The sequence below is a fragment of the Heteronotia binoei genome, chromosome 3, assembly GCF_032191835.1.
Source record: "Heteronotia binoei isolate CCM8104 ecotype False Entrance Well chromosome 3, APGP_CSIRO_Hbin_v1, whole genome shotgun sequence".
Classification (NCBI taxonomy): domain Eukaryota; kingdom Metazoa; phylum Chordata; class Lepidosauria; order Squamata; family Gekkonidae; genus Heteronotia; species Heteronotia binoei.
In genome coordinates this window covers 78,046,010-78,064,653 of record NC_083225.1, presented here as the reverse complement: position 1 = coordinate 78,064,653, position 18,644 = coordinate 78,046,010, and positions in this window count along the sequence as shown.

Sequence of the window (18,644 nt, the reverse complement as noted above, 5' to 3'; positions counted from 1 at the left end):
ACTATTATTTATGCCCCCCTGACCTATGAAATCCTGGCTATGGGTCTGTTGGCAACCTTATGTATGAAGAATCATAGGGGACAGGATATTCCATATTGAGAATTTGCATTCATGATTGTTTGAAGATGAACACTGAGAATGCATATTGAGAGTAGGTAAAAGAATTCCATCTGTCAATATATATTTTGGGCAATTTAGTTCAAAAGGGCAGACAGGGTCACTTGCTGGCAGGAATAATCAGAATTAACATTAATATTTGTCCTTGACAGATATTCCAGTTGTAGATTCTGATGGGATATCAGTTTTCAAGAGTATTGGAATAATGGGAAAGCTTCCTTCTGGAAAAACAGAAACAAATAATTAGTAGAAATAATGTCCCTTGGATAAAGCTGAACACACCTTTAAATAATAAGGCAGAAAGCAGGTGATGCTCAAAACAGAATGTAACTATTCACCAAAGATAAGTGTATTTTTTGTTCATCAGCCTAGTCCTGATGTATTTTGTATGGAAATATAAAGTTTCAGCTGAGAGATAGGCAGAATGTGGGCTACACTCCATTGGTGGGCAATGAGTGGCAAGAAGCACTTGGTATGGACAAAATTAACCTGCAGCAGGCATTCAGAAGCCATTTGCCTACATAGTACTACAGTATTAGCTCTAATTTCTCTCCTTACACCTCCCGATGCTCTTCAGCAAGGGCACTGGATCCCCTTCCCAATTTAGGAGGGTGTTGTAAATCACATATACCACAACCAGTATATATATTTTTAGTATTTCCTAGATAAGCAGTAGGGATGTGCAAAAAAAATTTCGGAATTACATGGATTCGGAAGTATACGGGGGGGGGGGAATTCGGAATCCCGTATATTTCTGAATTCCGTAGTCGGAATAGCCGCATATACGGTAGATGCGCAACTATTTCCGAATATACGGCCCCATTATACCCTATGGGCCATTGAAACCAATGGCAAATAGGGTATATTTGAAGCTGCCTGGAGGGGAGGGGGTATGAGGGAGAGCCCCCAAATTTGCATGGGACCTGCAGGGAACTCTCCCCTACAAACCCCCCCAATTTCCAAAAAGATTGGGCCAGGGGGTCCCATTCCAGCGGCACCCAAAGAGGGTGCCCCTATTCCACCATTATACCCTATGGACCATTGAAATCAATGGCAACATAGGGCAAAATTAGAGGCTACTGGGGGGCAGGGGGTTTGAGGGAGAGCCCCCAAAACTGCAGGGAACCCGCAGGGGACTCTCCCCTACAAAACTCACAAGTCCCAAAAAGATTGGGCCAGGGGGTCCAAAAGGCCCATTGCCAACAATGATGGGAAAGCCCAATTAGCCACTTCCTCCACTAAGACACTTCCTCCACTGTAAGACAACCCTCTTCCGGCTGGCCTATGACTAGCTGGTACAAGAAACTGTGCGTAGTTATACTGGATGTTTGCTGCCCCCAATGTTTTAAATGTTTTAATTGTTTAAATGGTTCTATGTTTTAAATGGTTTAATGTTTAAATTTAAATGCTCTATGTTTAACGTCTATTTATGTTCGATTTCTGTGATTGTAAGCCGCCCTGAGCCACTTGTTGGGAAGGGTGGGATAGAAGTCATAAATAAATAAATAAATAAATAAATATAATTGCTGTGGGGAAAGTGGCTCTGGCCAGAGGGGAGTTTGAGGGAGAGGCCCCAAAACTGCAGGGCAGCTTCAGGGGACTCCCCAGCATGCAACCCCCCTGGCCCAAAAAGACTGCACCCATCTGTGGGCACCTCAAAAGGAACACTGCTCCCAGTGGTGAGAAAAAAAACAATTAGAGCCACTTCCTCACTGTAATTGTCGTGGGAAAAGTGGCTCTGGGGAGCAGGAGGTTTTGAGGAGAGCCCCCCAAAGTGCTGTGCAGCTTCAGGGCACTGTCCCACACAAAACCCACAAGGCCAAAAAAAAATTGGACCAGGGGGTCCAACTCCTGGGGCACTAAAGCCAAACCTAACTTCACACCAGATAATCTCTATAGGACCCAAATGCACTACATCCCTCTATCTACTCTATGAACCCTGCAGGCCTGGAACCAATATAAACCCAGTTGCCAACATCAGTGCCACAGAAAACGCAATCTGCTCAAAGTCTGCTCTGCAGACCTGGCTGCAGCAAACCCAGATGCCAGTTCACCAGCCCTGCCCAAAAAACATGGGGATAGCTGGCCAACCACAACAAGCCTGCTGGTTCTGGGTCTCTCACCCAGGTGCCAGCTTCCCTGCCACAGAACACACAATCTACAGATGCCAGCTCTCCAGCCCTGCTGCAAACAACATGGGGAGAGCTGGCCAAGCACAACAAGCTTGCTGGTTCTGGGTCTCTCACCCAGGTGCCAGCTCCCCCCCCCAAAAAAAAAACCAGAACCAGGAAAAGGGACAACAGGAGAAGGCGAAGAAACTCAACTGTTAAAAAGTGGCCTTTTAAACAATGAAAATTAGGCCAAACAGCACCCCCCCCCAAGAACCAGAAGAGAAAAGGAGCAACAGCAGCAGAACAAAGCAGCAACAAATCAAACACAGAATCTTTTTAAAACAGTAAAAAACTTAACTTTTAACAATACAGGAACTTTATCAACCCCTCCCCTCCAAAAATCCCCTTCACCCTAACCCCAAAAAATCCAAGTCACCCAAATCAGGAAAAGTAAAAGGACAGTGCACTTTTAAAAGTCCTCCCACTAAAGTAAGATATGGGTAAATTGCAACCCCACCCCAGGCCCCCTCCCCAAGCAGAAAACCCTAACCCCAAATAAGCTACCCACCACCACCACCCAAATCTGGATAAGTAAAGGGACTCTGAGTCTTAAAAAGTCCTTTTACCAACTAAAATAAAAACAAGAACCCCAAGACTGTCTTACCTTGTCTTCTCTACTCCAGGGAAGTCTGGCAGGGCTGAGAGAGAGAGCAGCAGCAGCTGAGGCCAAGCAGCAGAGCACAATCTCTCACACCAATACACACCAACACAGCAGCACTGCTCTGTGATTGGCCAGACAAAAGAACAACATTGTTGCTGATGGCTGGAGGATCAGCTACACAAAAGCCCTTCAAAGCATGCATTTGCAAATGCATGCTTTGGATTGGCTGCTGGGGCTCTTCTTCCCCCTCCACCCCTCCCTGATCCCAGGGAGGCTATGGGAGAGGCGGGAAAAGGCTACCAAAGGTGGGAAAGGAGGCAAGCAGCTCCCCTGAGGCTGCAGAAGCCCCTTTCCCACCTTTTGTATTGAATTCCGTATACTTCCGAATATATATATACGGAAGTTTACGGGGAGCTGTACTTGGCTCCCGCATAATGGGCCCCAATTGGAATTGGCTGCAGGCGATTCCATATACAGCCGAATCAGTGGTGATTCGGCGGCTGATTCAGTTCGGCCGAACCGAATGCACACCCCTAATAAGCAGCACACCTTCCACCACAAAACCCCAAGGTTTGGGGGCTTTTAAAGTAATTTAAGATGAGATATTCCATAGTTGTACTGCTAAAAAAATGCATCTGATAAATACTGTCCTTTTAAAAAGATGGTCAGTCTGTCTTTAAGACTTTCTAGATATTGTGTCTAATGAGCTATCATTACACTGGATGGATAATTTATTATATGGACCATATTTCCATAAATTTATGATATTACAGAATTTGAGTTTTGGTGTCACCCAAGGGCAGAATTTGAAAGCTAAGTTGCTCACATTATTTCAAATGTATTTTGTAATACATTAACAGATAAAAGATAACATTAACAGAAAATAGATAAAAGTGGCTGCTGAGTTATCCTTTATTACTAATTTATTATTTAATTGTATTAAATTGTTAAACTTTCAATTTATGATATTGTACAATTATCTCATGTTGTCAAGCACTGATATTTCCCAAAAACAGAGTCCTTTGTTTTGAATCAAAAGATCTTTTTATTTCAGGAAAATGAGGAGCTCTACCAAGGACACAGGCCTTGGGAGTAATGGGGTACCAAGGGTTACAAAGTTACTATATAGGATATCATCAAAGGTTACAATACAGATGCATGCTTGAATCACAGGTTCAAAGGTAACTAGGCAACTATCTATTTACTACTAAAGCATTCTAGACCATTAAAGAATATCAGAAACATTCTCTGTGAACAGATAATAGTTGTCTATGTGAAAACAGGGGGAGGATACCTTGAGGTACCAACTCCTAGTCTATACCATAAACATCCCAGAGCCAGATGGCTTTGCTATGTGCCCTCTGGGTTGTAAATAATGGAGGAGAGCAGGCCTGGTGACAAGCTCTCTGCACAGTAAAAAATGGTCAAGAAATGAGCATGCTTGACACATGTCCTGACCAAACCCATGAAACAATTTTCAGTACTGTACTCTCTGGCAGAAAAATAAATAAATAAACAGTGCATTTATTTAGTTTATGGTTCAATATGTGACACAGCTTTTAATCGATCAGACATGTTTTCTGCAAATATTCTATTTATATGTACACAGTGTATTGTTGAAAAAGGAGCATTTTCAATATATTTTCTGGTTGTTATTGTTGCAATCTAAGGGATGCCTATTTAGAAAACATACGCCATGGAGCTTGAAAATGCCTCACAGAAAGTTGTCACCTGAGGAAAGCAAAATATCTGACTACTGCTTTGCTGAAATTAAATGCCGTGACTAATGCCAGCAATTATCCTCCTTTATTAATGACTATAAAGGGCCTATTTGTTTCCATGTTGGTGCTTACTAAATTGATCTCAGTTATACTGAGTGCTGAAGTGTGGATTTATTAGCATATCTTTTAATATTAGAATAGAAAGGAATAGCAGCAGCACTTACTTGCATACAAAGAAAAAAAGTTAAATGATGCTTTTATACAACTACACTTTTGATAACAAAAGGAGGGGCTCCTCTAAGGCATTAAGTTCAATCCATCTGACAAAAGGCTAAGAGGAAACATGCACATGTCATAAGGCTCCTCCCTACAGCCTGATTAAGCTCAAATACCTTGAAGATTAAACTGAAGGACACTGTTCAGGAAGCGTCACAAAGTGGCAAATGAACATTTTGTTATCTGAGACAGGGATGAACTGAAGACACAAGAGGAAGGAAGACCTACACTGCCTGAAAAAAATGCAACCCTGATTTTTTTAGTTGTAACATAGATAGTTAAAAATAATCTTCCTTTTATTTAGAATGCAACAAAATCAGAAAAGATAAGGAAGGTGGCATATTAGAATGCATTAAAATAAGAGTGTCACAGCATACTAGATAAATTTAAAAGAAATGGGTTTGTGGTACGCAAAGCAGGGCTTTTTTTTTCCTGCCAGAGCCCACAGGAACAGAACTTCACCTGGGCTGGCCAGGGTTCTGGCTGGCCCAACCCACCATGTGGCAGCCATATGCTCCAAGGTGAAGCAGTGTGGCCTAATATGCAAATAAACTCCTGTTGGGCTTTTTCTACAAAAAAAGCACTGACACAAAGTATGTGTGGGATCTGTTAGAGATAAAAACTAGGACAGTTACTGGTTCTTTTAAGATTTAATTGCTACAATTATGCTTGATTTAGCATTGATTATTATACCTCAAAGGAAGTCTCCTGGATAGAATGCTGCAAGTCCAACCTCTTGAATTAAGCCAACAGTCTCTTGGAGATCATTACTTAACACACCAGCTAAAAATGCCTTGTTGAAAGGCAAAATATTTCACAAACCACTTTGGATGTGATCTATTTTTTTTTTTAAATCTTTCAAGTTTACTGTGGAACAAATGTCCAATTAACAGAAGTTCTTTGAATAAGAATAGTTGTCCTCAGGGGATTTTTTATTACAAGGCTACAGTAACCCTTGTCTTTTCAAATTGTCTTCAGAGCTTTCATAATTAGGATATGCAATGGACTAGTCTCTAGAGGATTCATGTAAGGAACTGGCCACCACTGATCAAGGTATGACATAAAATCACAACCTATATATAATTCTTCCTCCAGCCAAAACAAGGAAATGAATTGCATGCCATTCAGAGTTTTAGACTGTGAGTTGCTACTATGGCATCTGAACTGGAGCTTTTTTGTCTGCCATTCTGGAAATATGATCAAGCTGAAGTAAGCCAAAGACACTGAAAAGAAAGTTCCAAGCTGCCCAAGGGTTTGTTTTCAGAATGATCTTTTAATGATTTCATACAGCAAATCTGATAGTTCAGACTTCAAAATAAGAACAGGAAAGAGTTTGTCAGTGTCATCTGCTACCTTTGGTCATTCCATGTCAAAAATATAATTGTTTATAAAATAATTTATAAAACTTACTGAGCAAAGATCTTAAGTACTAATTGAGCAAATATATTGAGGCAAAACAATATGTGGGTACACTTATCATACAAGTTTGCTACAACCTGAATTCCATTATTTTTGCAAGATAATATCAGAATGTTGTCAGAATTTAGTCTAGGTGTGGTTGCTAAGATTAATTTTAATTGTCTGTACCTCATAATGTTGACAATTTAGAGTGGTGCAGCTACCACTACTATACTTCATCATTTTCTGTCTTGATTTACTACATCTTGCCAGAGAGAATTACCTGGTTGAGCCAAAGGAGTTGTGAATGCTTTCTTAAAGAAAAGTTTGATCCTAACCATTCTGAAGTAACCATTCCTAGATCCAAATGTTATCAGCTATTGACTTGCTGCAGTTATTTGGGAATAAGATGTTCCAGAAAGCTGTGGGCATGCAGCTCCAGGATTTCTTGGCGAGATGAGACATTCACTGGTCTATTCTGCATACACAGCTTACTTCTGATTTTCACTGCAGCCAGTTGAGGTTTACTTTGAATGCTGTGCCTGCATTCTACATCTTTTTCTTTCCGATTTGTATTGAGAATTGCAGTGTATATATTCTACATACCAATGAGAAAATCTAGGTAGTGTTCTGGAATTGGTTTCTCCTGATTGGTTAGTTTCACACTGGGCATGCCTTTTGAAATAGGAGATTCTTCCAGCTGCATTTACTGTGTGGTCACTATTAGTGTCCCCCTCCCTGTGGCGCAGAGTGGTAAAGCTGCAGTACTGTGGTCTGAACTCTCTGCTCACAACCTGAGTTCGATTCCAGTGAAAGCTGGATTCAGGTAGCCAGTTCAAGGTTGACTCAGCCTTCCATCCTTCCAAGGTTGGTAAAATGAGTACCCAGCTTTCTGGGGGGAAAGTGTAGATGACTGGGGAAGGCAATGGCAAACCACCCCGTAAAAAAGTCTGCTATGAAAACGTCATGATGCGACATCGCCCCAGAATTGAAAATGACTGGTGCTTGCACAGGGGACCTTTCCCACCCCCACCCCCTTTATCAGTAGTCAAGGAGTTTGCTGGAGAGAGAAAAAAAACATTGACAGGCACTGCTTTAAAAATTTAGTGAAAGTCAATACTGACCACTTGGCTGGAGAGGGGGGAGGTGGAGATGTCAATGCTTTGCAGCATGAGTCCCCCCCTTGTTATTTAGAAATTACAAAAGGGAAGACGATGGACCAGAGGTTTTTTAAATTAAAAGAAAGCTGCTGCTGTCACAAAAGTTCCACAGCATTATCCTCACATTTGAAACATTTGTGGTCAGAGTCAATTTAAAAGGAAACCTTTTTTTCCAAATACAAAATAGCCCAGCATCTTAACCAATCAAGCTAATTTACTTTCCTAATCTACTTCAAAAGACACATATAGTATGAAACTGACCAATAAGAACAGACCAATTAGCCTGCCAGGGAAGGGGAGGAGGAAAATCAGAGGAAATTTTTCTGCTTTTAAAGGCTTGGAAGTGAATTAAGAGGCAGAAGGGGGGTACTGCTCTGAAAAACCACTCCTGGAAACTATGGAGATACAGAGGAGTGATAGCAGAATGCTGGAAAAAGGATGTGGAAGGAATTTCAAAATCCGATAGGAGAGTGATGTGAGTGCGCAAGTGAATATGGAAGCAGGTTTTTAAAGCGATGGAAGTGGGAGGTGAGAGCTTTAGTAAACACAAAAGCAGAAAGGGTCACTGTGGATTAATTCACCTCAGTCTCCCTTTCTTGGTGAGATGAGACATTCACTGTGGATTAATTTGCCTTAACTCCTTTTAACTTCAAATGAGTTCTGATATACAGCAAATCTGGTTAGTCAATCAGAATTGCTTTCACACACCCGGAACAACACACTTTCGATTAACTTTCAGCTGGATTTGCACCTTGCAACTGGATTTTACTGGGCGAAATAGCTAAATCTACTTGTAAATAGATGCTGAAGTGGATTGAAGCTGCATTATTTAGCATGTGTGAAAGTGCCCCAGGAGAGAATGATGGTTTATAATGCAGGATGGTTTATTTAGCTGCATCCTCTCACCTAAAGTTTTGTTCAGCTTTATTCAGTTGTACTCTCTCATTTTGGCTTGGATGACCTCACCCTCCCTCCCTATGGGCAATGCAAGACTAGCTGATCACTTTAGTTAGGGCTGAGAAGGCATTGGTAGGATTTTCACTAGGCTGACTAATCATGAAGACCATTTTGCACCCACTTCATGCTGTCTCTGAGGACGTCATTCCCCCCCCCCCTTCATTAAATAGGTCTGGTTGTAAAACTGGTTAGACCACTGGTTAGTTGACAAGAATAGGGCAGGTTTCTTAGGCTAGGGATTGGTGTGTCTGGAACAAGCCATCACATTCCATGTGGCTGGATGTGCTATGAAGGAGCACCCTTGGTACTGACTAGCGTCTTTTGAACTAGGTAGGAGCCTTGCAGCACATCAGGGGAGTGGGATGAAGCTTAGCACCTCTCTGAACATACAACTGTGCAGGCAGTGAAAAGTCATTGTTTAAATTGTTTAAAGACATTGTTTAAATCTTTACCAACATATGAAGATCATGTTGCACAGGATTTTTAAATAGATGGTGAATTTTAACAAAGATCTTTAATGACTGATTAAAAAATATCCTAACAATGTAATTTTTACAGCTATCAGAGATCAGAACAGGTTGTTTAAGTGCCTGTTCTTAGTAATCCCATTCATTAGAACAGTACAGTTGTTATTCTGGTGAACAGATATTGTTAATGAAATTAAAATGTATGGTAGCATCCTCTTGGGAGCCAATCATATACTTAAGATCAAATTCAATCAGTGAATGTTTGGAAATAAAAATTTCATAGCTAGTCTGTTTGACTAGAGGCAGCCCCATGGTGCACAGTGGTAAAGCAGCAGTACTGCAGTACTGTGATCTGAACTCTCTGCTCACGACCTGAGTTTGATCCCAGAGAAAGCTGATTCAGGTAGCCGGCCCAAGGTTGACTCAGCCTTCCATCCTTCTGAGGTCAGTAAAATGAGTACCCAGCTTGCTGGGGGGAAAGTGTAAAAGACTGGGGAAGGCAATGGCAAACCACCCCGTAAAAAGTCTGCTGTGAAAACATTGTGAAAGCAACGTCATCCCAGAGTCGGAAACAACTGGTGTTTACATAGGGGAACTTTCCTTTCCTATTTGACTGCTTTGTTCCCAGATAATATTTAGACTACATATTTCTGTATTCTATCCAATATTAGAAACAAAATAATAATAATTAATAATAATGCAAAGAACTTTGATTGGCTTTAAAGTAAATGAATTAAGCAAAGTGGACCTTTCATTCTTACATTTTTCCACATTTATCTTAATGATCTGCAGAGAAAACTGTATAATCTTTGTATTCTCCGCTGGGTTACCTAAAACTAATCTTTGCTTATATGTCCACCTCTTAACCAGAACAGCATAAGCCCTCTTTCCCCACCATAGTGGTCCCGATCCAGATAAACCCCACATGCACCTGGGGATTATGTACTGAGTACAGTATTCTTAGCGTATAGCTGCTCAACATGACACATGAAGAACACAAGGACTTCAGTGCATTGGACATTTTGTGAGCAACAGAAGTGATTCAGATCTTGTCAGATAGGATAAAGATATTTGTTTCTTAGAAGGATAAAGATATTTGTTTCTTAGAAGGATAAAGATATTTGTTTCTTAGAAGGATAAAGATATTTGTTTCTTATGCTTATTTTAATGACGACATTGTTAAAATAATAAGTTAGTCTGTATTTTTAATATGGTTAAGCTTAGCCAGTTAGTTCTGTGTTGAGACTTCTCTGACTTTTTTATACTTATATGTGCTGAAGAAGAATAGCTTAGACTTGTATTTTAAGTAATAGTTTAGTAAAAAGTCTCTAATGAAAGATAAAGATAGTAAAATATAAGGGGAAAACTTAATACTTGCAGGTAGAAAGAATTGGGTATTTCATTTGGAGGTAGAAATGTAACTGATGTATTTGCATTTTTCTTTGTTTCTGGTTTCCCACTTTGTATCCACCCCTCCCCCTCTTTAATGCCTCTGTATCTATGCTTATGCTTTTTCTTTTCACAGTTAAAAACAATAAAAATTATAAAAATCCAGATCTTGTCAGATAATCTGTTGTGATACTGGAAAAAAAAGTTCACACGTTATTAAAGAATATAATGTAAATCATATTGGAAACAGTAAATTTCCATTTTTGCAATGCTTTTCCACAGTTTTCACCTATTTTCCCAACTCCCTGATAAATAAAAAAAAACCCTTACACAACAGGTGCTTTCCTTGATGGTCCCAAATATTGTTCTAGGAATGGGAGGTGCATCACTTGTTTCTCTAATACTGCACCATGCCATATTGCTAGAACACTCCCAGAGTGTTCATGTTCACACTATTTTTAATTGGATCACAAATATTTTGTCTAGACTTGTACTGCTGCTGGGAACTGTATTTCAATGCTGTTCTAAGTATGTGTCAACATGATGAGTACTGCCAAATGGTGAGTGTCACCAACTACGCAAAATGTAGCTGACTTTGAAGAATGGGGAGGGACGGTGGCTCAGTGGTAGAGCATCTGCTTGGTAAGCAGAAGGTCTCAGGTTCAATCCCTGGCATCGCCACTAAAAAGGGTCCAGGCAAATAGGTGTGAAAAATCTTAGCTTCAGACCCTGGAGAGCCGCTCTGACTTTGATGGACTGGGGGTCTGATTTAGTATAAGGCAGCTTCATATGTTCATATGTTCAATGCGTGATATGCTCCGAGCACATTGGTGTGCATGTAATTGCAAAAATACAGGAAACTGAGCATGCTTCAACAATTGTTTCATGTTCAGTTTCCATGCTGAATGCTCTTAACTGCAGATGAAATACCCCTTAATGGCAAACAACCATTATTTTGGTCATACTGAATGCTTGACTCAAGGGAAACTAATCAGTGCAAGCCAGCCAGGTATATTCTGTTTTCAGATGTTTGGTGAAACAATCTGCCTTGAGTGACATTGTTGGGAAACTTTGGTAAGTTGTTCTGAAATCATTTTACATTAAATACCTACTTGCCACAGTTTTTCCTAAAAGATACAGCATTTTACATTTCCGGGTTTCATTGTGAAGGGAGTGAATGAGAGAGAGAGCGAGAAAGAACAATTCTAAGGACACTTTACTGGGAGTAAGCCTTCTTCAATAAAATTCAGTGTAGACTTGTTTAGGATTGCTCTCTTAGTGTTGGCAATTTGCATTTTGACAACAAAGAGGAATTTAGATGCAAAATGTCAAGCTGTCTTTCATGATAAAGGACAGGTGGTGGGAAAATCTGTTACATGTGATGAATTGACAGCTCCTGCCATTTTGATTCTTTGTGAATACATTCTAAACAAGCAAGGTGGAGTTTATAATTTATAATTCCATCTGGAGATCCAGAGAAAGTGCAAAATGCAAAATGATTCAAATTGTTACAGGAAATATATTTTAAGTAATTTATTTTCATATAGACAGTAAAATATGTCAAACCTAATAAAATAGCTCAAAATACTATAAATTACTTTTAGGTTTCGGGCAGCCCAATCCTGAGAACTGCTGTATAGCTGTGCTCGAGCGAGGCCGTGAATCCCCCTCAACCTCTCTCACTGTCAGAGACTCTGCCAATGGCAGGCAGACAGGCAGAGGCATGCGCAGACATACAGGATGCACAAAGTGCAGGAGTTCACTGCCATAGACAGTGGCTGGAATGTGTGTATGGGAGTGAGCAGACCAAGTCCAACAGACACCCCCCACACCAGAGACTCCCTGTGTCACCCTGACACTCCCCCTGCCTGAGTCCGCTGCCTGGTTCAAGTGCCGGAGATGCTTGCACACCACCCAGTCTTCAGCTAGGGGAGGGGGAGGAAAGTGGGGGTGCACAGTTGCACTTACCCAGCCATGGGCGACAGTCCTCCCACGTGAGCCGTCGGGAACCTGTGGAGACCTGTAAACAAGAGCAGTTAGCCCCAGGGGAGAGACCTCGCTCTCCCCTTCGCAAGTCAAAGATACTGTCAAAGCAATCACACCAATGAAGAACCTGACACCAATGCGCCTGTCCCTCGCTTTAATTCCGCATGGCAGGGAGCTCCCTGGCAGAGCCCCTTTCCACGCGCACTGTCCCTGAATTGTGCAAGGCCAGAGCGGAAGTATTTTTAGGATGGGGGGGAATGGCGATTGGCTGCTAGGGAGGGGGCTCGTCAGCCCGGGGCTCGAGGGAATTGGTGAGGCAATTACACCACTTCCTAGGGGGGTTGTGAGCTCCCACGGTGGTGGGGGCAACCTTTGTTTTCAGTTTCAATGAGTGCCTATGGGATACGCTGCCGTTTTTGCAGACATAATTTTACGCCTCTTGGGGGGGCATGTCATGGCCCAAACTCCTTATGGAGCCGCCTAAGCCTGACTGCACCCCTGACTCCTCCCCCTCTTGTGCTGGCATGGCTCACTCTGCCAGATGTTCACCTCCACTTGGGCACAGTGTTACAGCACCGCCGCTCTCAGGCAGAGCGGCACTCTGGCGGTCCCACACCCACATAAGTGGCCCCACTGGTGTGGTGGAACTGGACTTATACAGGCACAAATGTGATTTCCACCAATGTGGGAGATGGTTTGCTCCCAAAGCACTTCGGGGCCCTCGATAGGATTGTGCTCTTAGAGGCACATATCTTTGAACACAATAAATTTTTAAAGATTTGACCACAGGAAATTAATGTTGATAGCCAATATTTACTTTCTGTCATTTATGACCTCTTCTCTTCTACATTTGAGATTATTCTTTTATTAAGACAATCTATCTAATAGCCTGTTCATATGATGTCCTCTTAATAAGGAAGCACATATACTCAAGTTCCACTGTACCTGTCACTGTTTATTTATGTTTGGGTATTCATAGATGGAAGGAGATGTATCAATGCAGAAAATATGGAATTACATCTTTCCCCCAATAACATGAAACATGATGGAAAATATTAACATCAACATGTGTCCATTAGGGATTAAGAAGACCTTGCTATATTATTGGCAACTGTATACCCATTACCACCTATTAAATGTGGAGACCAGTGTTTTTCTTTCCTAAGCCTAAATAAAGCAGCACAACTGTTTACAGAAATATTAATGTAAGTGATTCTTCATTTCTCTGTCACTTAGTTTTTGTCAGTTCTGTCTGGGAAGAGGCGTTAATTGTGTTGAATGTGATGTCAATTTGAAAGGCAGGACATCTCAGAGAGCCAAAACTAGTCAACCTTAGAAAAGAGCTTTAGCTCTAGAGTGTAGCAGGGCCTCAGTACATGCTTCTATGTTTGAAATATTTCTCAATTTATTTCTTAAAATTGCTTGAATGCAGAGTATATATACATCAATACAATACAATAACAAAGTATTTCATAGTCTTTTTGCTGATGAATCCCAGAAGAAATAAACAATTGGTAACTTTGAGCCTATATGTAAAAGCCATCTCCTGGATTCTGTCTCTTGGTCATGCTGTACATATGATGTGGTATATCTCCTGTCCTTTGGGAAGGGGTGTACCTACATCAGAAGACTTATGTGACTAAGGAAAAGTATGTGCACTATACCTTGATATAAGCAAGTTTCACATAATGTGATTAGACTCCAAGTCTCTACTCCTTTATGAGTGGTTTGTTTGACCCAGATAGGAAAGTTACACCAGGTGATATAATAAACCTCTGATGCTTTTCTACCTGCCAACTTCTACGTGATTTTGCTCTTAGCTTATATACCCTAGAACAGGGGTGGCCAAATTTCCTTCATGTAAGAGCCACATAGACTAAGGGCGTTTTCCCACAGAGCTTACCGCGGAGCGACGTCCCTCTTCACCGCGCAGCGTCTGTGCGGATTTCCCACCAACTGCTCCGCAGAACCAGGAAGTGCCGGGCCTTTTGCGTCACAAATGTAAACCGCTAAAAACCAGTTTACGTTAGCGATGCAAAAGCCGTGGCTCTTCCTGGTTCTGCGGAGCAGTTGGTGGGAAATCCACGCAGACGCAGCGCGGTGAAGAGGGACGTGGCTCCGCGGTAAGCTCTGTGGGAAAACGCCCTAAATGTCAGATGCTGGTTTGGGGGAGCAGCTTGAAAATGACATGACAGGAAGGGGATGATTTTGGTGTAGGATATGACATCATCAGAAGGGGTTTAACCTAGGAATTGCCATCACTTCACCTTTGACCAGGAAGTGACATCACATAACATGACATCACAACGTGATATCACATCCTTGCTAGACACCACCCCAGAGCAAGGGTTGCCAGTTATTTTTCAGCTACCACAACTTTCTAAACTTCAAAACAGTGGATTTGCAGCTGGTGAGTGCTTTTGGCTATTGAGCAATGGAAAAAAAGGGGGGCAGAGACAAAGAACTCTTGTTTTACCAGGTTGTTGTTCTGCACCTGCCACCCACCTCACTAGAAAAAAACAAGTGGAGAAGGGGGGGGGGGGCGGAATCTGAAATATGCCTGCTGGAGAATTCTTCCTTTTACTTGCAGACCCAGGTTTTCATTTCTCTTTGCCCTGCTGATGAAGTGTGCATGCACTTATATTCAAAATTAAACTTTGCTGGTGTTAAAAGTGGCACTGGACTAAAACTTTGCTCCCCTGCTCCAATTATATGAGAGGCTACTGATAACCACTCACTAGACATTAGTTCAGTAGCATACATATGGTGCTGAGAGATAGTCATACATGGACTTGGACCTGAGTTGAAATGTTGTCACAATGGATACAAGTGCAATCAATTTCTGGGAAAGCCAATAATCTCTTAGCTGTAGCTATATCGACAGCAACCTGACTATTACCAGGACAATATCCAGAACAGGAAACAATATCTGATTTGTTAAAGACAAATTGCAAATGAGAGGTTTGGCATTGAAACTTTGCACTTCAAGCACTTCCATTCCTGGCAGCAATGCAGCACATAACTACTAAACTCAGAAAGTAGAGGCGGGGTCAGTAATCACTACAAACACTGTCTATTCAAGCAGATCTGTTTTGTGCCACCTTCTGCACTGCTAATGCAGTTACCTGAATCAGTGAATCTAACTATTCTATCTGAGCTTCCAGATTCAAGGAATAAGAAGGTATATCATTCCTCTTATTTTTGAAGGATGGATGGAATGAATATATATCTAAGTATGGACTGATACTGAATTATACTGTGTAACCTGCTTTGAATATCAATGAGAAAGGCTTACAATAGAATACACAATCAGAGCAATCCTGTGTTGTCCCAGCACTGCCACTAGTCATCTTTCTAAGGGGAGATGCATTGCAGCCGAATGGGTGGGAAGGGGCCCCAATAGTGTTGCCCGGCACTGTTGTGGCAGCATTTGTTGCAATCCCACTGCAGCATTTCTACCTAATGTTGTTGCGAGGTGGGGACAGAGTGGTAGCCAGGGCAGGCAGAACCAATGGGAACTGTTAGTAGAGGAAGCCAAGTGTTCATCACTTGCAGATAGTGAAAAGGGGTAGGCCACAGGCGTGATGCTCCTTCTCTGCTGTACATTCCTGTTAAAGAGACCAATTCTCATTACAAGTCCTGGCCACCTATCAAAGCAGAGGTGGTAACACCCATCAGCCCTGCGGTTACCCCACAGAATGTGCAGGGCCCCAAAGGGTGATGACAGACAAGAACATGGATGTGATGATGCCCCCCACTCACATCCGGCTGTGACATACAGCAGGGCACTCACACTACTAAGGATGTCCCTGTATCAACCCACTAGAGGCACAGCTGGACAAGGGGCAGAGGATACAAGCACTGCCAGGGGGTCCAGAGAGACTCTGGTCCTCAGTAGCCTCTTGATGAACCTCATCCCTAACTTCCTCAGGGTTAAGGTGCATAGTTTGTCCAAAATAACAGCAGCTGGGCAACAAGCAGTTCACAGACAGGATAGATTATGTCTGGGGGGAGGAGGCTCACCACACAGATGACTGTATCTCTGGCTGCCCATCACTTTTATGAATGCTATCACCTTTTTCCACAGGGCAAGGCCAGCTGCAGGTAGGATAGTGCCTCCTCCTTCCCTTATATCCCATGCTTGAGGTGAGCCACATTTGCTTGCTACCAGTGCTCTACGCCTGGGTTGTACAGTGATGGCAGAGGAGACACCATGCCTGCTGTACTGGGCTTGCATCAACACTCTTTGTCATTCAGAGAAAACACCTGCCTTGATCAGTTTTGAAATAGAGTTGCCATCCAGGCACTGTGCAAAGAACTGGAACCGTCCTTTCAGATCCAAGTTTTTTCTTCCTTTACCATCCTTATCGTACACAAAATCTTGCATGCACCTGGAACCTCAAGCCCCTATGGCTGGGGCCAGAAGGTGGCCCAGCACTGTCAGTCTCTCTGTTTTTCATATTGCTTGGGATCCCTTGAAAAGGGGAAGGGACAGTGGTGACTACAGAGCTAGAAATTTCCATCAGGTGATATGGTTAAGCCATGCAGGAGTTGCACCTCTGGCGGGATAGCTGAGATACCACTTTTGCATGCAGAACAGGGGGGTTGTGGATGGGACTGCACATCCATGCAGATAACCAATCCCTCCACAGAGCAGGCCCCTGGCATCCACCCCATGATGGGCTGATGCCTCTAACTCTCTAGGCACTGTGTCCCAGGATGCTAGTGCATTCTGGAACCTGGCTCCCAATGGTCAGTGATGGCATTTAGCATCATGATCACTGTCCTTCTGGAGGGCCATCTGAAATGACAACATGGATATCATTTGCAGCTCCTATCACTAGTGCTGTAGGCAGCTAACACTGCTCAGTTGCCATTGTTGTTTGCCATTTGTGCCCCTTATTTGCATATTCAAATATTCCACAGGGAAGCTGAGATCCAGATGGACCCAGCAAGGCTCTGTAGGGCTATGCCTTTGAAACTGACCATATCCGCTCTGCAGCACTTTCAGTTATCAGTCAAACCTTGCTGTTGTGGCAGGCCTTTATGCCAGTTCCAACAACTGGCCATGCCAGGCCACCAGGCCATGCCAGTCCACCAGGAACGCAACCGGCAGCATAGATTCAATGTGAGGCATTGCCCATAGAATGAATAGGATCGGGTCCACTAGCGAATGAATGTTTATGAAATTGGAGGAGAAATGAGCAGTGATGTGCGGTGCAACTCGTGACTGAGAAAGGCGTGGCCGAAACTGGTCTCCTATTATTCCTTCTCTGAGGATTTATTTCCATGAAAAAAAGTATTCTAAGTACTGGAGAAATCTGTACACTGGGACTTTTTGCATTTTTTATGTAATTTTGTTGCATTGTCTTTAAATAATATTTTTTTAAGAATCTTGTATGTGCTACTTGGATACATTGTAATTTTTTGCCAAATATTTACCGGGTATCCTCTGTATTTACCAAAGCCCACCAGCCAAAAGCAACCCAATGCAAGAAAGGAGAGCCCCAGGCAAGGGAGGCCTGCTTGGGCTGGTTAGAGATCCAGCCAGCCCAAGCAGGCCTCACTCACCTGGGCCGCCCTGCCACCCCCCCCCCCCCAAGTCAAAAGGCCAGCAAGCCACTCACCACCCAAAATCACATAAGAAGTGGAGAAAGGGTGGTATGGGCTTCTCCAGGGGTTAATGAGGGCTGCTGGGGGTGTGGCAAAGCTCCTGTTGGCTGACTGGCTGGCCACTCTCCTAATCCAGGGATTATTATGCAGCTGCACCTACTATTTAATGGACAAGGTAGGTGGAGAGGTGGAGGGGGGCAGTCAGAAAGGTTCAGGATCTGTGCTCCTGTGAGCTCTTGCTGAATTCAAGGCCTGGTCCTCACCAATCCTATGACTAAACCTGTTCACATGAAACCACCCCAATATGAAAATATGGAGCAGGTTAAAAAGGGTCTCCGCCTCAGTGTAAATTCCAACATGCTCAGCCCTACAAAACAGATAACCTAATCCTAGACTGTCGAACTCAAGAAACCAAGAAAAAGACTAGTTCTCAGGGTCAGTGACTAGCCATTACTTTTTATACTGTGTGTGTGTGTTCAAATATACCAGAGCTGATAATAAACCCAAAATTAGCTGTTTCAGGTCAGAATAGGAATACCCAAATTCTGCCAATGTTCTGGAAATAACAAAAAAAATCCCATAATTTTGGGATTATTTGGGGTTCTGAAGACACCAGGAGTCAAGAAGAAGAGAGGAGAAGTCGGCCCTGCCAAGAAGTTATTTGGTGACATCTCTGTGTCTTCAAATTCTAAAAGACCATTATTTTCTGTGGGAAGATTTGGACTCCAAAATTGGGAGACCAAATCTACCCCCATAAAAAGTAATGGTTCTTTAAAATATAAAGGGCC